At 40.6% G+C, this 19591-nt stretch overlaps 2 pseudogenes; both read right to left on the minus strand.

The window, feature by feature from the left end:
* Positions 1-4485: 4485 nt before the first annotated feature.
* Positions 4486-5447, minus strand: LOC148776676 (olfactory receptor 4N2-like; annotated as a pseudogene).
* A 12296-nt stretch (positions 5448-17743) lies between these two features.
* Positions 17744-18693, minus strand: LOC148776677 (olfactory receptor 4M1-like; annotated as a pseudogene).
* Between the last annotated feature and the right edge of the window lie 898 nt (positions 18694-19591).

Raw genomic sequence — 19591 nt, forward strand, 5'->3', positions numbered from 1 at the left:
GGAGGGCCTGGGAAGGCAGTGATTCACTGTGTAAGATTCTATTAAGAGGTCAGACACAATGAGACCTGACTAACAATCATTGCTATCACTGGTGATCATGGCATGACTTTTTATTGGCGTGACTGGGTGAGTTGGAAAGGAAAAACATTGGAAGCAGAGAGGATGAACAGGACAGCCTGAGAAGATTAAAACTACATAGTGTATGTTTCCAACTGTGTGACATTCTGTACACAGCAAAACTATAGAGATTGTAAAAAGGTCAGTGGTTGTCAGGGGCTTGAAGGGAGAAGGAAGAGAGGCAGGGATGAATAGGTGGAACACAGGGGATTTTTAAGGCAGCAAAACTACTCTGTTCAGTTCAGTTCAGTGGCTCAGCCGTGTCCGACTCCATGAGACTCCATGAATCACAGCACGCCAGGCCTCCCTGTCCATCACCAACTCCCGGGGTTCACTCAAACTCATGTCCATCCAGTCAGTGATGCCATCCAGCCATCTTATTCTCTGTCGTCCCCTTCTCCTCCCACCCCCAATCCCTCCCATCATCAGAGTCTTTTCCAATGAGTCAACTCGTTGCATGAGGTGGCCAAGGTATTGCAGTTTCAGCTTTAGCATCAGTCCTTCCAATGAACACCCAGGATTGATCTCCTTTAGAATGGACTGGTTGGATCTCCTTGCAGTCCAAGGGACTCTCAAGAGTCTTCTCCAGCACCACAGTTCAAAAGCATCAATTCTTTCGGTATGGTATTGGGTTTTTTTTTCTTTTTGCAGCCTGAGGCAGTTGTAAAATACCTTAATGTAGCTTTTTACAACTGTGTATTCCATAGTATTTTTTCATTTGGTGAAATTTTAACTTAATATTTTTGGCACTGTGCTTTGTACCATTTATTAAATAAAAATTTTTGAAAAAAAGCATCAATTCTTTGGCGATCAGCTTTCTTCACAGTCCAACTCTCACATCCATACATGATCACGGGAAAAACCATAGCCTTTACTAGACGGACCTTTGTTGCCAAAGTAATGTCTCTGCTTTTTAATATACTATCTAGGTTGGTCATAGCTTTCCTTCCAAGGAGTAAGCGTCTTTTAATTTCGTGGCTGTAATCAGCATCCGCAATGATTTTAGAGCCCAAAAAAATAAAATCTGACACTGTTTCCACTGTTTCCTCATCTATTTCCCATGAAGTGATGGGACCAGATGCCATGATCTTAGTTTTCTGAATGTTGAGCTTCAAGCCAACTTTTTCACTCTCCTTTTTCACTTTCATCAAGAGGCCTTTGAGTTCCTCCTCACTTTCTGCCATAAGGGTGGTGTCATCTGCATATCTGAGGTTATTGATATTTCTCCCGGCAATCTTGATTCCAGCTTGTGCTTCTTCCAGCCCAGCGTTCCTCATGATGTACTCTGCATATAAGTTAAATAAGCAAGGGGACAATATACAACCTTGATGTACTCCTTTTCCTATTTGGAACCAGTCTGTTGCTCCATGTCCAGTTCTAACTGTTGTTTCCTGACCTGCATACAGGTTTCTCAAGAGGCAGGTCAGGTGGTCTGGGATTCCCATCTCTTTCCGAATTTTCCACAGTTTATTGGTACACACAGTCAAAGGCTTTGGCATAGTCAATGAAGCAGAAATAGATGTTTTTCTGGAACTGTCTTGCTTTCTCCATGATCCAGCGGTTGTTGGCAATTTGATCTCTGGTGCCTAAACTACTCTGTATGATACCGTAAATGATGAATGCTGCTGCTGCTAAGTCACTTCAGTCGTGTCCGACTCTGTGTGACCCCATAGACGGAAGCCCACCAGGCTCCCCCGTCCCTGGGATTCTCCAGGCAAGAACACTGGAGTGGGTTGCCATTTCCTTCTCCAATGTGTGAAAGTGAAAATTGAAAGTGAAGTCGCTCAGTGGTGTCCAACCCTTAGAGATCCCATGGACTACAGCCTACCAGGCTCCTCTGTCCATGGGATTTTCTAGGCAATAGTACTGGAGTGGCTTGCCATTGCCTTCTCCGAAATGATGAATAGATGAAATGTATTTGTCAGAATTCATAGAACTGCAGAGAAAATGCAAACTCTAATATAAACTATGGATTTTATTTTAAAATAATGTATCAGTATTGGTTCATCAGTTGTTGCAGATGTACCACACTAATGCAAGATATTAATGGGAAAAGTATGTATATATGATGCGGGGCAGGTGAAACTGTATTTTCTGCTCAACTTTCCTATAAATATAAAGCTGCTCTTTAAAAGTCTATAAATATTTCTAAACCACTCTTGAGCTTGGCTCTAAAGGGGAAGAAAAAATGAGATAAGATGTGGAAGGAGAAAGCTGACAAAAATATTTAAGGTCAAAGAAACATATGCCAAGGGGATGCAATAGGAAGGAAAAAGTTAATGGTTCAGAAGAGAGAAAGGAGTAATGGTCCTTTAAAGATGGAATGGAGTCTGATGCACAGATGGAGGAATCAGCTTTTGTAGGAAAAGCATCAGGTCACCCAGTCTCAGGAGAGATGCAGGTATGTGAGTAGATGCACAGGTAGCTGTGCTGTGTTGTTTAATTGCTCAGTGTTGTGTGATTCTTTGTGACTCCACGGACTGTAGCCCGCCAAGCTCCTTTGTCCATGGGGGGAGGAATACTGGAGTGCTTTGCCATGCCCTCCTCCAGGGGATCCTCCCAACCCAGGTCTCCCGCATTGCGGGCAGATTCTTTACCAGCTGAGCCACAAAGGAAGCCCAAGAATACTGGAGTGGGTAGCCTATCCCTTCTCCAGCGTATCTTCCTGACCCAGGAATCAAACCGGGGTCTCCTGCATTGCAGGCAGATTCTTTACCAACTGAGTTATCAGGGAAGCCGTGATAGAGAGTAGGATTGAGAAGGAGATATTTCAGAAAGAAAATGCTCTTTTCCATAATATGCATATTTTACCATGTGTGTGATTTGTGTTTATTTTAAACCATATTTATATTTATATTAAATCATAAGCATTTTAATTTTCATTATTTTAAAATAAAATATAAAAAATTAATCCCATGCATTTTGGTTCCAGGTTTGTTTTGGATGCTACCCATTCAGTTGGTTAAGCCATTGGCAGAGAGGCAGTACCAGGAGAGGCTTCTGTTATCTTGAGGAGATCTGATAAGTACAGAGTGGCTGTGGATCAACATCTTGACCCTGGTCCTAGGCTAACATGGTGGTATTTTTCGGACAACAGATGACAAAGGTTGTAGCAAGAACAGCTCTCTTTGTAGTCTAGGTCTCCTGCGCTGTTCTGGGAGTCATCTCTGGATATCCAGCTTATAATCTGTTCTTCCAAGCTTTGAAACTGTTTCATAAGCATGTAATTCTCTATATTAAATCATATTTAAGTAATTAGAATGCAATAGATTTCTGATTGATACACCAAAGAACCGTCAGGATCACACTCAGTGTGAAGTCAATTACAGATGAGATCAATAAACAGTTGCTAAGTCACTTCAGTCGTGTCCGACTCTGTGCGATGCCTTAGATGGCAGCCCACCAGGCTCCCCTGTCCCTGGGATTCTCCTGGCAAAAACACTGGTGTGGGTTGCTCTAAACAGTTAGGAGTCATAAATATCTGATAGGACTAATTATGAAGTCATGGCAAAAAAGACAGTGATGTTTCCATGACTTTTTTTTATATGAAAATGACTTGCTTTATTTGCCTTCCTCTATGTGATTATTGAAGAAAAATTTAGAGTTTAATTCCTTTCGAAGATGTACGCATAACATTTCCCTTTTAATAATATTTTCAACTCTTTGATGTCTTCAGAATCTTGAGTTTACAGCCCTGAATCACTTTTGAACCTTACTAGAGAAATTGCTCTGCTGTTTAGAGTGGATTCTTATTGTAATTATTTTAAAATGAAGCTCTTTATATTCACTTCATAACGCTGTCTATGTGCTGGACATTGTCAGTATCTCCAACATGAATGCCAACCGCTTATACAGTCACTTATTACATCCCAGGCAATCTGACCTTTGCTGTGATCATCAAATATACCAAGTTAATTACTGTCTTCAGATTTTTGCCATACCTGTTCCATCTGCCTGGAAGGCTCTGCCTGCCCATGTTTGCACAGTTGGCATATTCAGTTTATCCAGATATCAGCCAAAACATCACCTCCTTTAAAGGACTTACTTCAAGACTAAAAGTAAATTCACTACCCCCATCTCACACTTGCTATTGAATATTTTGCTTTTATTTTTAGTACCTTCAGGGATATATATCTTCTTGAAACTATACTGTTTATTTTCTACGTTATTGGCTGTCTATTCCTACTAGATTGTAATTTCAGAGAACAGTGACTCTACCTGCCTCAGTAGTAGCTCTTCCTCCCAGGGCCTAGCACAGTCTCGACAAATAGGAGGTGATCAATAAAAGTAGTGTTTGGAAAGAGAATACCTTAATTTCACACAAAATTCTCCAGTCATTATTTTCATATTCATTTTTCCCACTTTTTATCAGGCTAAGTGCTGACTAAAGAGCCTTTTCACAGATGCTTTTACTTCCTGGTTGCGAAGAGTATAAATCACAGGGTTCAACAGGGGGAAGATCACTGTGTGGAAGAGAGAAACCACCTTGTCAGCTGGGAAGGCTCTGAAGGGACGGGTGTAGATAAAGATGCCAGGCCCAAACATGAGAAATATAACGATGATGTGGGTGGTGCATGTGGACAGAGCCTTGCTCTTCCCCTCGGAGGAGGAACCATGCACACGGCAGAGGATGACTGCATAGGAGGCCAGAAGCCCCAGGAAACACAGCAGGGTCATCAGGCCACTGTTGAAGACCATCAGGAGCTCCACCACAAAGGTGTCAGTGCACGCCAGCTTGATGACCTGCGGCACATCACAGAAGAAGTTGTCCAGTCTGTTTGGACCACAGAAGGGCAAGCGCAGGATGAGGGCCACTTGGATAATGGAATGAACAAAGCCTCCAAGCCACAGAGCCAACAGCAAGGCATAGCAGGTTCTAGGGGTCATGACAGTTGAATAGTGTAAAGGACGACAGATGGCAATGTAGCGGTCAAAGGCCATCACGACAAGGAGTAATCCCTCCCCTCCTCCAAGGAAGTGCAAGAAGAAGAGCTGAGTGATGCAGCCTCTATAGGAGATCACCTTCTTCTCAGAGAGGAAGTCCACCAGCATCCTGGGAGCCACAGTGAAGGAGTAGGATGCATCCAGGAAGGCCAGGTTGCCCAGGAAGAAGTAGAGGGGGCCGTGAGGCCGGGGTCTGACCTGACGGTGAGGATGATGAGGACATTTCCAGGGAGGATGATGAGGTAGAAAAGTAAGATCAGGACACAGACCAGGAGCTGAATGTTTTGAGACTGGGTCAGACCAAGGAGAATGAATTCTGTCACCGCTGTGCTGTTTTCTGTCTTCATCTCCTGTGCCTGTAGTACCTGGGAGAGTAGAGAGTTTGTTCCCAGTTCTTCTCCCACTAAAACCTGTGAATTCTACGTCTGTGTTACACCATTACTCTCCCACAAATGAAGAAAGCTCCTCTACTCTTCACCTGCATGCGTGCTACTGCTTCAGTCGTTTCTGACTCTTTGTGACCTATGACTGTAGCCCGCCAGGCTCCTCTGTCCACGGGATGCTCCAGGCAAGAATACTGGAGGGGGTTGCCATGCGCTACTCCAGGGAATCTTCCCTGACCCAGGGACTGAAGCCGCGTCTCCTGCACTGCAGGTGGATTCTTTACCCATGAGCCGCTGGGGAGGCCACTTCCACCCTCTATTCTTCTATAAATCATTAAGTGCCAACACCGAAACCTTGACGCCACACTGTTCTGCTTCTGTCCGGTGCTCCTGTTAACTGCTCTCTCCTGCAGCACGCTGTCCTGCCCTGCATTTGTTATGATTCACATGAGGCGTATGAACTTCTTACAATTCTTCAAATTTTTATTTGAATGAGGGGAGGTGGTAAGATGGAAACTGACAGCAAAAAGGAATGGCAGAGTTTTTTAAGGCAAGAAACATTCCATATCTCGTCTGTAATGGTTACAAGTGTCTTTTTTCTTCAAAATTTATTGAACTATTAAACGATACAAAAATTCATACATTTACTGTATGTAAATTATACCTTAGGGAATGTTTGCCTAAAAAGTTTTTAAAAACCTGCTTACTTAAAATATTTCCTTTTTTTCTATTAACCCATCATCCTGGTCTTGATGTTCTGGAGAAATTGAGATCTGTGGCTTATCTGTACAATTGTCTCTAAATTGGCAGTGTGCTTATCCAGTGTACAGGATAACTTATTGCTATGAAAATTTGAAGGCCCAGTGTAGACCACCTCAAAATGTGCCTCAATAGCATACTGATTATTTTGAATTAAAGTCACTTAAGAAATGGTCAATGCAAGGGACACACTCTGCTCCTTCTTTCTGTCTCCCTGAAAGCAGGAAAAAAATCTCTTCATGTGAAAAGTGCACCACCTGCATCCAGGGGTAAGGGGACGCCCTTGTCCCTAGAGACAGGAACTCAAACGAGAAACTCATATAAACAAACCTTGTTATTTTTTATTTTTCTACCCCAAGCCCAGACTCCATTTAGATTCTTTACTAATTGACCATATAAAGCCTAAATTTCTTTGTCCTTTCTGTTACAAAGTTATTGTTTTTTCATCTAAAAAGTGTTAAAGCACCTACTTTGGCCAGTTGTTTAAAGCTCATTTCTATGAGACCTTTATGCTTGTGATTAAATTGCCTTGAGTAAATTTTATTATTACTCCAGCCGCAAGAATTCAAGATTGATAGAGCAGAAATTTCCCCATCCTACACAAAAGCAGTAACAGTAGAATTTCTATGTATATATGATGATATTCCATTATTTGCAATTTTATGTTTGAAAGTGTCATAATGAAAATGAATATTAAAATGTACAAATAAAATACACATGCTGTTTGCACATGCTAAAAAGTTGTTTATTTTTAGGAAGAAACATTTTCAAAACTTGAAGACTTGAACTGGATGATAACACTTCCCTGAAATTTAGAAGTATATCTACTCAAAATGTAAAAATGTCTGATTTTGTGTGTCTAAACCCAGATAGATTAATTAAAAGCAGATGTTTTTGCATATAGCTAAAACCTGGCATTATTAAAGAGGTAGTTTTCATCACATAGACACATAGATATGTGTACAAATGCACGTATGCACACACATGCACAAGCACACGAATTGTTTCCTAAGCAAAACTGAAGCACCAACATTTACAAACGGCACAATCCAAATTAACTTTCCCATTCTGTTCTTTCCTTCCTTTCTTTTTTCCTCTCTCACTTCCTCTTTCCCTCCTTTCCTTCCTTCCTTCTTTCCTTTTTTCCTAGCATTCATTGGCTTAAACATTTATCACTTTTTTCTGTATATAATAAAACCTGCTGCTCGAAAAGTAAGTCAGGACTCTGTCTGTACTGATTCCTAACTTATGTGCACCTTGCACTCTATTATACAATTGGTTATTTCATACTGTTTCAAACATCAAGACTGTCTTTAGGACATAAGGGAAAACTTTACGTATTAAAGGTTAAGGGTTGCAGATTTTTCCACTGTGCTTGGCTTTCCTGTCATGCACTTATGTTCTTCTATTGACTCCTTAACAGATCGTATTGATTACCATCTAACATCCCTCACTTCTTTCTCTAGTAATATGATATAGAAATTTAAGACCAAGAAAAGTGGTATCTTAATAAAAGTTTTATGTATTCTCAATAAAGTAAATCTAAATATTCAGAGGAACAAGAGTTATATCATTAAGAACAGATAAAAGATGTTACTGTATTATTGAAATCAGATTTCAAATAATAAAAAAAGTTTGTTTCTGCTATAACAGCTCAGCATTGCATTATGAGATAGCAGATGTCCCACCAGAAAAGCTGTAAAATGTTTCCATTTATTCCTTCTTCCTGTTCCTTATAATATGAAGATTGACAAATATATTTACCTCGCTAGCAATCCAACATTGCTCTTACACAGCAAGCTCCACCTCTTAACAGAAGGGACAATAAAATTTTATTTCCACCATTATTAAATTTAATTTCTCTCGAAGACAGACCTCTTAACATTTGAAAACAACAACCAATTTGTGATGCAACAGAGAATGCACTCTGGGAATTCTAAGGCTAACCAAACTATAGAACTCTTCTAAAGGGAATTTTTAGAATGCCAATGAAATCGAAATATTAGAGTAGAGACACCTTAGGTGCAAATACTCAGACATCAGTTAGAGAGACATGGTCTCTCTATTGGAATCTAAAATTAACATTCTATCAGTGACAGAAATGATGGAATGATGAGAATATTTATTAGGTCTGAATGAAAAGAAAGTCAAGGGAGGTTTATATTTTATACTGTAATTCAAAAAAGAGAAAAGTAGTGCAACTGACAGGAAATCCAAGGTATATCAAGAAAGAGAATAATGTGGTCAAGTAGAGAGTAACCATGTTAGATTCAACATAACTTCTGGTGACAAAGGGATAAGCAGGGAGAAAATAAATGATGGTCACCAAGCCTCCTTTGAATCATCATTCTACAGAAAAAGAACTGCATGTTGTAGGACTAATTAAAACCTCAGAGATGTCCTCCATACAGAACCTATTTGGTCTTCATATTTGCTGCTTTTCATTGTAAGTTTTGTTCAAGCAATGAGGGGGTTTACTAGGTTGCAGAGTGGTAAAGAATCTTTGCCTATGCAGAAGACACGGGTTCAATTCCTGGGTCGGGAAGATGCCCTGGAGGAGTAATGGCAACCCACTCCAGTATTCTTGCCTGGAAAATTCCATGGACAGAGGAGCCTGGTGGGCTACTGTCCATGGGACCACAGAGTCAGACATAACTGAGTGACTGAGCTTGCAAATCAATGATGCAGAGCTATTTATTTTTCAATTTAATATTATTAAGCTGAAGAAAAATAATTAGGAACCATGCAGGAGGCAACATAATGTAAGCTTTAGGGATTTGATTTTGTTTTAAACAGACAGATTTTCTATTTAAAAAATTAAAATACTAACCTCATATTTAAAAAATAAAAACAATACATAATCAAACATATTTCATTCTAATTTATAGCCAGTTCATAAAAAGAGAGGTAGGAGGAATGACAAATGGGAAAAGTAAAGTAATAAAGAGATATACAAAGCTATGAAGATAAAAATAATACATAAAGAGTAAAGGGAAATTAAGGAATAGCAATACATGCAAATGCAGCCATGAAATTAAAAGACGCTTGCTCCTTGGAAGGAAAGTTATGACCAACCTAGATAGCATATTAAAAAGCAGAGACATTACTTTGCCAACCAAGGTCCATCTAGTCAAGGCTATGGTTTTTCCAGTGGTCATGTGTGGATGTGAGAGTTGGACTGTGAAGAAAGCTGATCGCTGAAGAACTGATGCTTTTGAACTGTGGTGCTGGAGAAGACTCTTGAGAGTCCCTTGGACTGCAAGGAGATCCAACCAGTCCATCCTGAAGGAGATCAGTCCTGGATGCTCATTGGAAGGACTGATGTTGAAGCTGAAACTCCCAATACTTTGGCCACCTGATGCGAAGAGCTGACTCATTAGAAAAGACCCTGATGCTGGGAAAGATTGAGGGCAGGTGGAGAAGGGGACGACAGAGGATGAGATGGTTGGATGGCATCACCAACTCGATGGACATGGGTTTGGGTGGACTCCAGGAGTTGGTGATGGACAGGGAGGCCTGGCGTGTTGTGGTTCATGGGGTCGCAAAGAGTTGGACATGACTGAGCCACTGAACTGACTGAACTGAGTACATGCAAAGACTGTATTAGGAAAACAAGAAATGAATATGAAAGGATACAGAGGCACAAAAATGTATATTCTGAAAATCACATATTAAAGTAGACAACAGATAAAAGAAAGTTATCTTAAAAAAAAGATAAAGTTGCAGAAAAACACGTAGGAAGAAAAATTCACATTTTCGCGTTCATTACAATCTTTATTTCCACCAAAGACTTTTTAAAATATTATCTTTTCATAACAATAGACATAATCAGGAACCTTGCTTCCTAATGTTTGCCACAATACTTAAAATAAAATTATGTTGATGATGTAACTAGTCCTCAGAACAGAGACTTCATATTATTGCTGGTAAAAATTGATAATTTTAGATAATCTTAGATATTAAAGTCATGAACCATGCTGCATTTTAGTGTTCAGTTCAGTCACAGTCGTATCCAGCTCTTTGTGACCCCATGAATCACAGCACGCCAGGCCTCCCTGTCCAACACCGACTCCCGGAGTACACCCAAACTCATGTCCATCGAGTCGGTGATGCCATCCAGCCATCTCGTTCTCTATCGTCCCCATCTCCTCCTGCCCCCAATCCCTCCCAGCATCAGGGTCTTTTCCAGTGAGTCAACTCGTTGCATGAGGTGGCCCTATTGGAGTTTCAGCTTTAGCATCAGTCCTTCAAGTGAACACCCAGGACTGATCTCCTTTAGGATGGACTGGTTGGATCTCCTTGCAGTTCAAGGGACTCTCAAGAGTCTTCTCCAACACCACAGTTCAAAAGCATCAATTCTTCGGTGCTCAGGTTTCTTCACAGTCCAACTCTCACATCCATACGTGACCACGGGAAAAACCATAGCCTTGACTAGACACACCTTGTTGGCAATGCAATGCCTCTGCTTTTTATATGCTGTCTAGGTTGGTCATAGCTTTTCTTCCAAGGAGCAAGCATCTTTTAATTTCATGGCTGCAGTGATACTGGAGCCAAGAAAATAAAGTCTCTCACTGTTTGCACTGTTTCCCCATCTCTTTGCCATGAAGTGATGGGACCAGATGATCTTACTTTTCTGAATATTGAGTTTTAAGCCAACTTTTTAACTCTCCTCTTTCACTTTCATCAAGAGGCTCTTTAGTTCCTTTTCGTTTTCTGCCATAAAGGTAGTGTCATCTGTGTATCTGAGGTTATTGATATTTCTCCTGGCAAGCATGATTCCAGCTTGTGCTTCCTCCAGCCTGGCATTTCACATGATGTACTCAGTGTCCACAGGACTGGAAGAGGTCAGTCTTCATTCCAATCCCAAAGAAAGGCAATGCCAAAGAGTGCTCAAGCTACCGCACAATTGCACTCATCTCACACGCTAGTAAAGTCATGCTCCAAATTCTCCAAGCCAGGCTTCAGCAATATGTGAACCGTGAACTCCCAGATGCTCAAGCAGGTTTTAGAAAAGGCAGAGGCACCAGAGATCAAATTGCCAACATCCCCTGGATCATGGAGAAAGCAAGAGAGTTCCAGAAAAACATCTATTTCTGCTTCATTGACTGTGCCAAAGCCTTTGACTGTGTGGATCACAATAAACTGTGGAGCAGTCTGAAAGAGATGGGAATCCCAGACCACCTGACCTGCCTCTTGAGAAACCTGTATGCAGGTCAGGAAGCAACAGTCAGAACTGGACATAGAACAACAGACGGGTTCCAAATAGGAAAAGGTGTACGTCAAGGTTGTATATTGTCACCTTGCTTATTTAACTTATATGCAGAGTACATCATGAGGAACGCTGGGCTGGAAGAAGCACAAGCTGGAATCAAGATTGCTGGGAGAAATATCAATAACCTCAGATATGCAGATGACACTACCCTTATGGCAGAAAGTGAAGAGGAACTCAAAAGCCTCTTGATGAAAGTGAAAGAGGAGAGTGAAAAGGTTGGCTTGAAGCTCAACATTCAGAAAACAAAGATCATGGCATCTGGTCCCATCACTGCATGGGAAATAGATGGAAAAACAGTGGAAACAGTGTCAGACTTTATTTTTTGGGGCTCCAAAATCACTGCAGATGCTGATTGCAGCCAAGAAATTAAAAGACGCTTACTCCTTGGAAGGAAAGTTATGACCAACCTTGATAGTATATTAAAAAGCAGAGACATTACTTTGCCAACCAAGGTCCGTCTAGTCAAGGCAATGGTTTTTCCCGTGGTCATGTATGGATGTGAGAGTTGGACTGTGAAGAAAGCTGATCGCCGAAGAATCGATGCTTTTGAACTGTGGTGTTGGAGAAGACTCTTGAGAGTCCCTTATACTGCAAGGAGATCCAACCAGTCCATTCTAAGGGAGATCAATCCTGGGTGTTCATTGGAGGGACTGATGCTAAAGCTGAAACTGCAGTACCTTGGCCACCTCATGTGACGAGTTGACTCACTGGAAAAGACTCTGATGCTGGGAAGGGTTGGGGGTGAGAGGAGAAGGGGACGACCGAGAATGAGATGGCTGGATGGCATCACCGACTCTCTGGACATGAGTTTGAGTGGATTCCGGGAGTTGGTGATGGACAGGGAGGCCTGGCGTGCTGTGATTCATGGGGTCGCGGAGAGTCGGACACGACTGAGCGACTAACTGAACTGACTCTTCATATAAGTTAAATAAGCAGGGTGACAATATACAGCCTTGACGTACTCCTTTCCCAATTTGGAACCAACCTGCTGTTCCATGTCCAGTTATTTTTGCTTCTTGACCTGCTGTACAGGAGGCAGATCAGGTGGTCTGCTATTCTCATCTCTTTGAGAATTTTCCACAGTTTGTTGTGATGCACACAGTCAAAGGTTTTGACATAGTCAATAAAGGAGAAACAGATGTTTTTCTGAATCTCTCTTGCTTTTTCAATGATCCAACGCATGTTGGCAATTTAGTCTCTGATTCCTCTGCCTTTTCTAAAACCAGCTTGAATTGGAAGTTCATGGTTCACACACTGTTGAAGCCTGACTTGAGGAATTTTGAGCATTACTTTGCTGGTGTGTGAGATGAGTACAATTGTGTGATAGTTTGAACATTCTTTGCCATTGCCTTTCTTTGGAATTAGAATGAAAACTGACCTCTTCCAGCCCTGTGGCCAGTGCTGAGTTTTCCAAATTTGCTGGCATATTGAGTACAGCACTTTCATAGCATCATCTTTTAGAGTTTGAAATAGCTCAACTGGAATTCCATCACCTCCATTAGCTTTGTTTGTAGTGATGCTTTCTAAGGCCCACTTGACTTTGGATGTCTGGCTCTAGGTGAGCGATCACACCCTTGTGGTTACCTGGGTCATGAAGATGTTTTTTGTATTCAGTTCAGTTCAGTTCAGTCGCTCAGTCGTGTCTGACTCTTTGTGACCCCATGAATCACAGCACGCCAGGCCTCCCTGTCCATCACCAACTCCCGGAGTTCACTCAAACTCATGTCCATCGAGTCGGTGATGCCATCCAGCCATCTCATTCTCTGTTGTCCCCGTCTCCTCCCTCCCCCAATTCTTCCTAGCATCAGACTCTTTTCCAGTGAGTCAACTCGATGCACGAGGTAGTTCTGTGTATTCTTGCCACCTCTTTTTAATATCTTCTGCTTCTGTTAGGTCCATACCACTTCTGTCCTTTATTGTGCCCATCTTTGCATGAAATGTTTATAAATAATACATTCATACATTTTAAAGTTAATTTTTTAAAAATAATCTGTAGTGAGGCGATCTCCTTCCCATCTTAATTCCCCTGTGTCCATTTCTCCTCACGTCTCACAGCAGAAACTTAATATTAATTCCTGTTGTGTCCTACAAAAATTGCATGCATTTACAAGAAAGCATGAAAATAAGTTCTTGATTATATTTCTTTAGATATAATTTATAAGCATGGAAAGGCACAGGTAAGTGCTGGACTTGAATATTTGTGTCAGGTGTTAGCACTCAGGGAACCACTTTCCAAACAGGATGTAGACTGTCTCCTTCATTCATTCCAGAAAATCTTTCTGTGATCTTTGTCATTCTCCTCTGCAAATACTACCATGGTTAGCAACCACTTTCTAATCTCTAACATCATAGACTAGGTGTGCTTTACCTTAGATTTTATCAAAATGGAATCACATGACATGTATTCTTTTCTATCTGACTTTTAACTCAGCATTAGGATTTTAATGTTCATGCGTGTTGCATTATCTGCAGCTGTTCCTTTTAATTCAGAGAAGGCAATGGGGTTCCTTTTAATTACCAAATAATGTTCCATTGTGTGTATAGAATCCAAAGGTTTTATTACTTTTCTTCATTTATGGGGGCTTCCATGAACATTCTAATGTAAATCATTTTGTCCACAAGTTTCCATTTCTCTTGGATAACCACTGACGAGTAGGATCTCCGGATCCAAAGGTAGATGTAAACTAGCAACATATGAGAGAGTTCAAGTTCTTTCATCAGTTGACCAACGTTTGTTGTAGTGTGTTAATTGTGCCTTTTTATTGTTTGTATTTCTGATGCTTGGACATCTTGGGCCCTGCCAACCCCAGAGAGTCTGAGCCTCCCAGAGTTTTCCCGTTCCTACAGATAATTAATGACTCACCGGCAAAGCCACCTTTCATATGCAAATCAACCAATTTCGAAATCAGTATTGCAATTGCTTCCTTTGTCAGGCTTTCACAGTTCTGATCCACTGGGCAACCTACTCACTTATGTGAAAGTGTCTGGTATCTAGGATGTTATATACACCTGGGGGCACTTGATAAACTACACTTTTGTTGCCTTTTGAGTTTTACTGAGGCAAATTTATGCCTGTTCTGCGGAGTGGTGAGAGTGTGCTCTGTCTGAACACGTGGTCACATGTCTTGGGCCATTTCCCAGATGACTAATGATGTGCATCTTCCCACGAACATAACGATCATTTGTATATTTCTTTTCTGAAGTGTCTGTTCCAGTCTTTTTGGGGTGAGGGGCTGTGCTTAGCGGCTTGCAGGATCTTAGTGCCCCAACCAGGGATCCAACCGGGGCCCCCTTCAGTAAGAGTCCTAACCACTGGACTACCAGGGAAATCCCCATTTAAATGGGATTAGGAAATTTCAAATTTCCCTCCCAGTGCATAATTTGCTTATTAATTTCATAATGGTATATTTTGATGAACAGTAATTTTTTATTTCTTAAGGTTTAATTTATCAGTTTTATGATTACAGCTTCTTTTGTGCTATTTAAGAAATCATTGCTCATCCCAAATATGAAAAAAAAAACAAAAACACTCTTCTATGTTTTCTCCAAGGAGCTTTATAGTTATAACTGCTACATTTAGATCTATGATCCAACTCCAAATTAATTTTGTGTGTGCAGTGAGCTTGATGTCCAAGTTCATTGTTTCCCATATACATATTCAGTTGCTCTAGCGTTATTTGTTTAAGACTTTCCTTTCTTGGTGAATTGTATATGTATCTTTGACAAAAATGAATTTACAATTTGGGTGAGTCTGCTTCTGCCTACTCTGTTTTGGGCCATCAGTTTGTCTTCACATCAATACCGTACTCTCTTGGTTAGTATAGCTTTTTAATGAGCCAATCATGTTTATGTAATGAAGCCTCCATAAAAACCCAGAAGGATAGATCTTTGGTCCTTTTTGGAGAATTTCCATATCCCAGAAACTCTAATCTTTAAACCATTAAAGAGCATTAATGGGTCCACATGCTCCTGCGCCAGGCTCCAAGCTCCTTTGTTCAGAACTTTACCCCATATGTCTCTTCATCTGGCTGTTGATGCATATCCTTTGATATCCTTTGTAACAAGTTGTTGCTGCTGCTGCTGCTGCTAAGTCACTTCAGTCGTGTCCGACTCTGTGTGACCCCATAGACCCCATAGACGGCAGTCCACCAGGCTCCCCCGTCCCTGGGATTCTCCAGGCAAGAACACTGGAATGGGTTGCCATTTCCTTCTCCAATGTGTGAAAGTGAAAAGTGAAAGTGAAGTCGCTCAGTCGTGTCTGACTCGTAGCGACCCCATGGACTGTAGCCTACCAGGCTCCTCCGTCCATGGGATTTTCTAGGCAAGAGTACTGGAGTGGCTTGCCATTGCCTTCTCCGGTAACAAGTTGCTAATGGAGAGTAAATAGGTTTCCCCAAGTTCTGTGTGCTGTTCTAATAAATTGAACCTGGGGAAGGGATTGTGGGAATCTCAGATTTATAGCCAATCAGGCAGAAGCACAGATGACAACCTGGGATGGCACCTGGCATCTCCAGTGGAGGTTGTCCTTGTGGAACTGAGCAGTTTGCCTGTGGAATCAGATTCTGTTTCCAAGGAGATATTTTCCAGATTTGAGCTGAATTCTTGGACACCCTCCTGCAGTCCAGGAATTGCTTATTAGTGTGCAAAAGCTTCCACACAAACGTGGGGAACCCCACTGTGACATCATAGGGAAAGCTTCCCAAAGCAAAGAATAGACGGTCAGTACCATTATTCCTTCCTATGTGCCTGAGGTGCACTGGATCTGGAACAGATTACCTCCTCAATTAATAAATAGAATCCAAATAAAGAATAACCCTGGGATTATTTTAATCATTTATTTACACATATTCATTCCTGATACTGACAAGAACCTATTTCCCTCAAAATCTAATCATAGTATGTTATCAAAAACATATGACTAAAGCTCAAAGCTCCCAAAGTGCTCTTGCCCTTGGATGAAATGATCCTCTAGTTTTGAAATGGAAAAGTTCATTTAAATTTTTAAAAATTGCATGAACTCAAACATTACAATCTTTTATATTCTGAAGGATGGTCAGTAATTGGGTTCTGAGTATAGGGAAGTAATTGATCACTAACAAATAATTCACTAAAGAATTCTCACTAGAGAGTTAAAAAAATTATGGAAATTTTGGGCTCTTCCATTTATATTTTAAAGAAATAAAATTTGATTTAATAAGAAAGAACTCTCAATTATAGTGCTAACAAAAGCAACACACCACTAATTTAACTTTAACATAAATGGCAGAATAAGCAAATACAGAAGACATAAAGACTGACAAAAGAGGTGATCTTTAAAAAAAATCACTCAGCTGGTTGTCTATCAATCCCAATCAGCCTAGATTCCCTTTCCTCCAAGTCTGTTTCCACATTGGAGGGTGTAAGGAGAGACTGACTTCAAAAACTACTATCTGACTAGCAACTTCCTCTGAGAGAGGGGTGTCACACAGTAATCAAACTACACTCAGCTATGAATTTATAAAATTTGTTTCCAACGTGTGACAAAATTTGACTCCTGTCACCAATACTGTTGAGTGGTTACCACCTGGCATGAGTTGAAATGGCTTATATGAATAAACGCTCACTTTCCATTCTGTAAAGAGGAAGAAGATAAAGGAGTAAATAATCTATTTTTTCAGTACCAGGAAGATGGTTTACCAAACATCATCCCACTGGACTAAGACTGAAACATGACAATAATATTTAATTAGATCACTTGGAGAAGAAATTGGCAACCCACTTGAGTATTCTTTCTTGGTAAATCCCATAGACAGAGGAGCTTGGCGGGATACAGTCCCCTGGGGTCACAAAAGAGTGGGACACAACTTAGCAACTAAACAAAAACATAGTCTCTTGAAACTACTCCTATTCATATACTAGCCATTTACTTCTTTATATTCATAGTGGACACATCTCCCAGGTCTTATTAGTTTTATTATTTCTCAACATACAATCTCCTCATAGCCAAATCCTCTCCAGAAAAGCCACTAAGCAATTAGTGAAAATGTGTGTTTTAGAAGATCATTATTATATCTTAAATTTTGAGGGTGATCTGCCAGAAATTTCAGGAAGAGTGTGAGTAAATTTATTTCCATCCCAATTTCTTTGTTTTTTCACCAATTAGAGGGAAACCTAGTGGGATTTAAGACCTCAGACAAAAGGAGGTCGTGAAAGAACCAATACTACTGCAAATAGTTCCTTCTTTAGGACAAAAACCTTCAGGAGGACTATAGAAAATGCCATTAATCTTTCACTTCTCTTTACATAAAATGTATCGGCTGACCAGCTTCCTCATGGCCATTTTTACTTCCTTGTTTCGCAGTGTGTAGATGATGGGATTAAGTAAAGGGAATATCACAGTATGGAACACAGATACCACTTTATCCAGGGGGAAAGAGTCAAATGGGCGAGCATAAATGTAGATGGATGGCCCAAACATTAGTACCACAATGGTGATGTGGGAGTAGCAGGTGGACACGGCCCGACTGGTACTCTCACCTGAACCCGAGTGCTTCTTGAGCATCACCAGGAGGAAGGCATAGGACATGAGAAGAGCAATGAAACACACCACAGAGATCAGACCACTGCTAAAGATCATCACTAACTCCTCTGGGAAGGTGTTGCACAGGCAATCCGGACAACCTGTGTAATGTCCCAGAAGTAACTGTCTAACTCATTAGGCCCACAGAAGGGAAGTCGAACAATGAGAGCCACCTGTATTGTAGAGTGAATGAAGCCCCCCATCCAGGAGAAAGCCACCAAGATAAAGCAGAGACGTCGATTCATGATGGTAGCATAGTGGAGGGGGCGGCAGATAGCAGCATAGCGGTCAAAGGCCATCACCGTGAGCAGGAACATCTCTGAGGCCCCAACAAAGTGCAAGAAGAAGAGCTGAGCAATGCACCCACCAAAGGAAATGACCTTCCTTTCCACAAAGAAGTCTACAAGCATCTTAGGGGCTGTGATGGAAGAGTACCAAATGTCAAGGAAGGCCAGATTAGCCAACAGAAGATACATGGGTGAAGTCAGATGTGGGTCAAGCCTGATGGTGCAAATAATAAGAATATTTACTGGAATAATGAACAAGTAGAAGGACAGAAATATAACAAATAGAACTAGTTGCACCTCCCGAGCCTGGGAGAGGCCAGTGAGAACAAATTCTGTCACCCTGGTGTAATTTGAAGTTTCCATTTCTTCACTTTTTTTTCATGATATGGCTATGAAAAATAAAGAAATTGTTATTACTCCAAATAGCATTTAACCAGAGTTGCATCAATCAACACTTTAAAAATCATCAAATCTGGTCTGCCATTAAGAGATTGTACTAGCATAAGTTTGGTTGCCTGATTTTATATTGTATAAACCACGATAAGGAAAGAGTAAGTGATGAACTGAAAATAAGAAACATTGAAACTATATGAAATATGTCATATACCTGACACCAAAATCTCAACTTCTTACTGTTATTCCTATTTTTTTTGAAACTCAGAAATGCACTAATCCTTCCCCTAAACATCTACTTTAGTAAGCAATATGTGCAACTTCTTCCAAGTTTAGCCAAATTTTAGACTGGTAATAAAAGATGCAACCTGTTCTTTCTAGATTTTTGTGGTTGTTGTTGCTGTTAACGATGATGTGAAATCTGATCGATTTGAAACTTGGGCTTGCAGTCTAATATTGGGTGTGCTGATCTGATGATATTTTAGTTATAAACCATCAAAGAGATGCTAGGGCTTCAAGTTTAGTGAATGGATATCTTTTTCCTTTAACCAAAACTTAGAGAACTTAACCCTTGGTTATATGTAAACAATCACAAAACACAACAATGCAGGGCCCTATATGAAAATTCTTTATGCAGATTACTCCATTGGCCATGCATTTTACCCCCTGTTTCAGGTAGGTAGGAGGAAGATGTAGTAATTAAGAAATGGATATGCTTGCCACCCAAGCCAACCCATTCTGTCATTTCAAGGTGGCAGTGGGAAAAAGATTATTGATAAAATTTTTCTTAAGGCCTAATGTTGAACCTATTTCTATTAGATCTAACAAAATCACCGAATAAAACTAAGACAATCATTTACTTTACCAAATATACTTC

Source organism: Moschus berezovskii, chromosome 9, assembly GCF_049115385.1.
Source record: "Moschus berezovskii isolate FMDL1 chromosome 9, NW_MosBer_1.0, whole genome shotgun sequence".
In the NCBI taxonomy this organism is placed as follows: Eukaryota; Metazoa; Chordata; class Mammalia; order Artiodactyla; family Moschidae; genus Moschus; species Moschus berezovskii.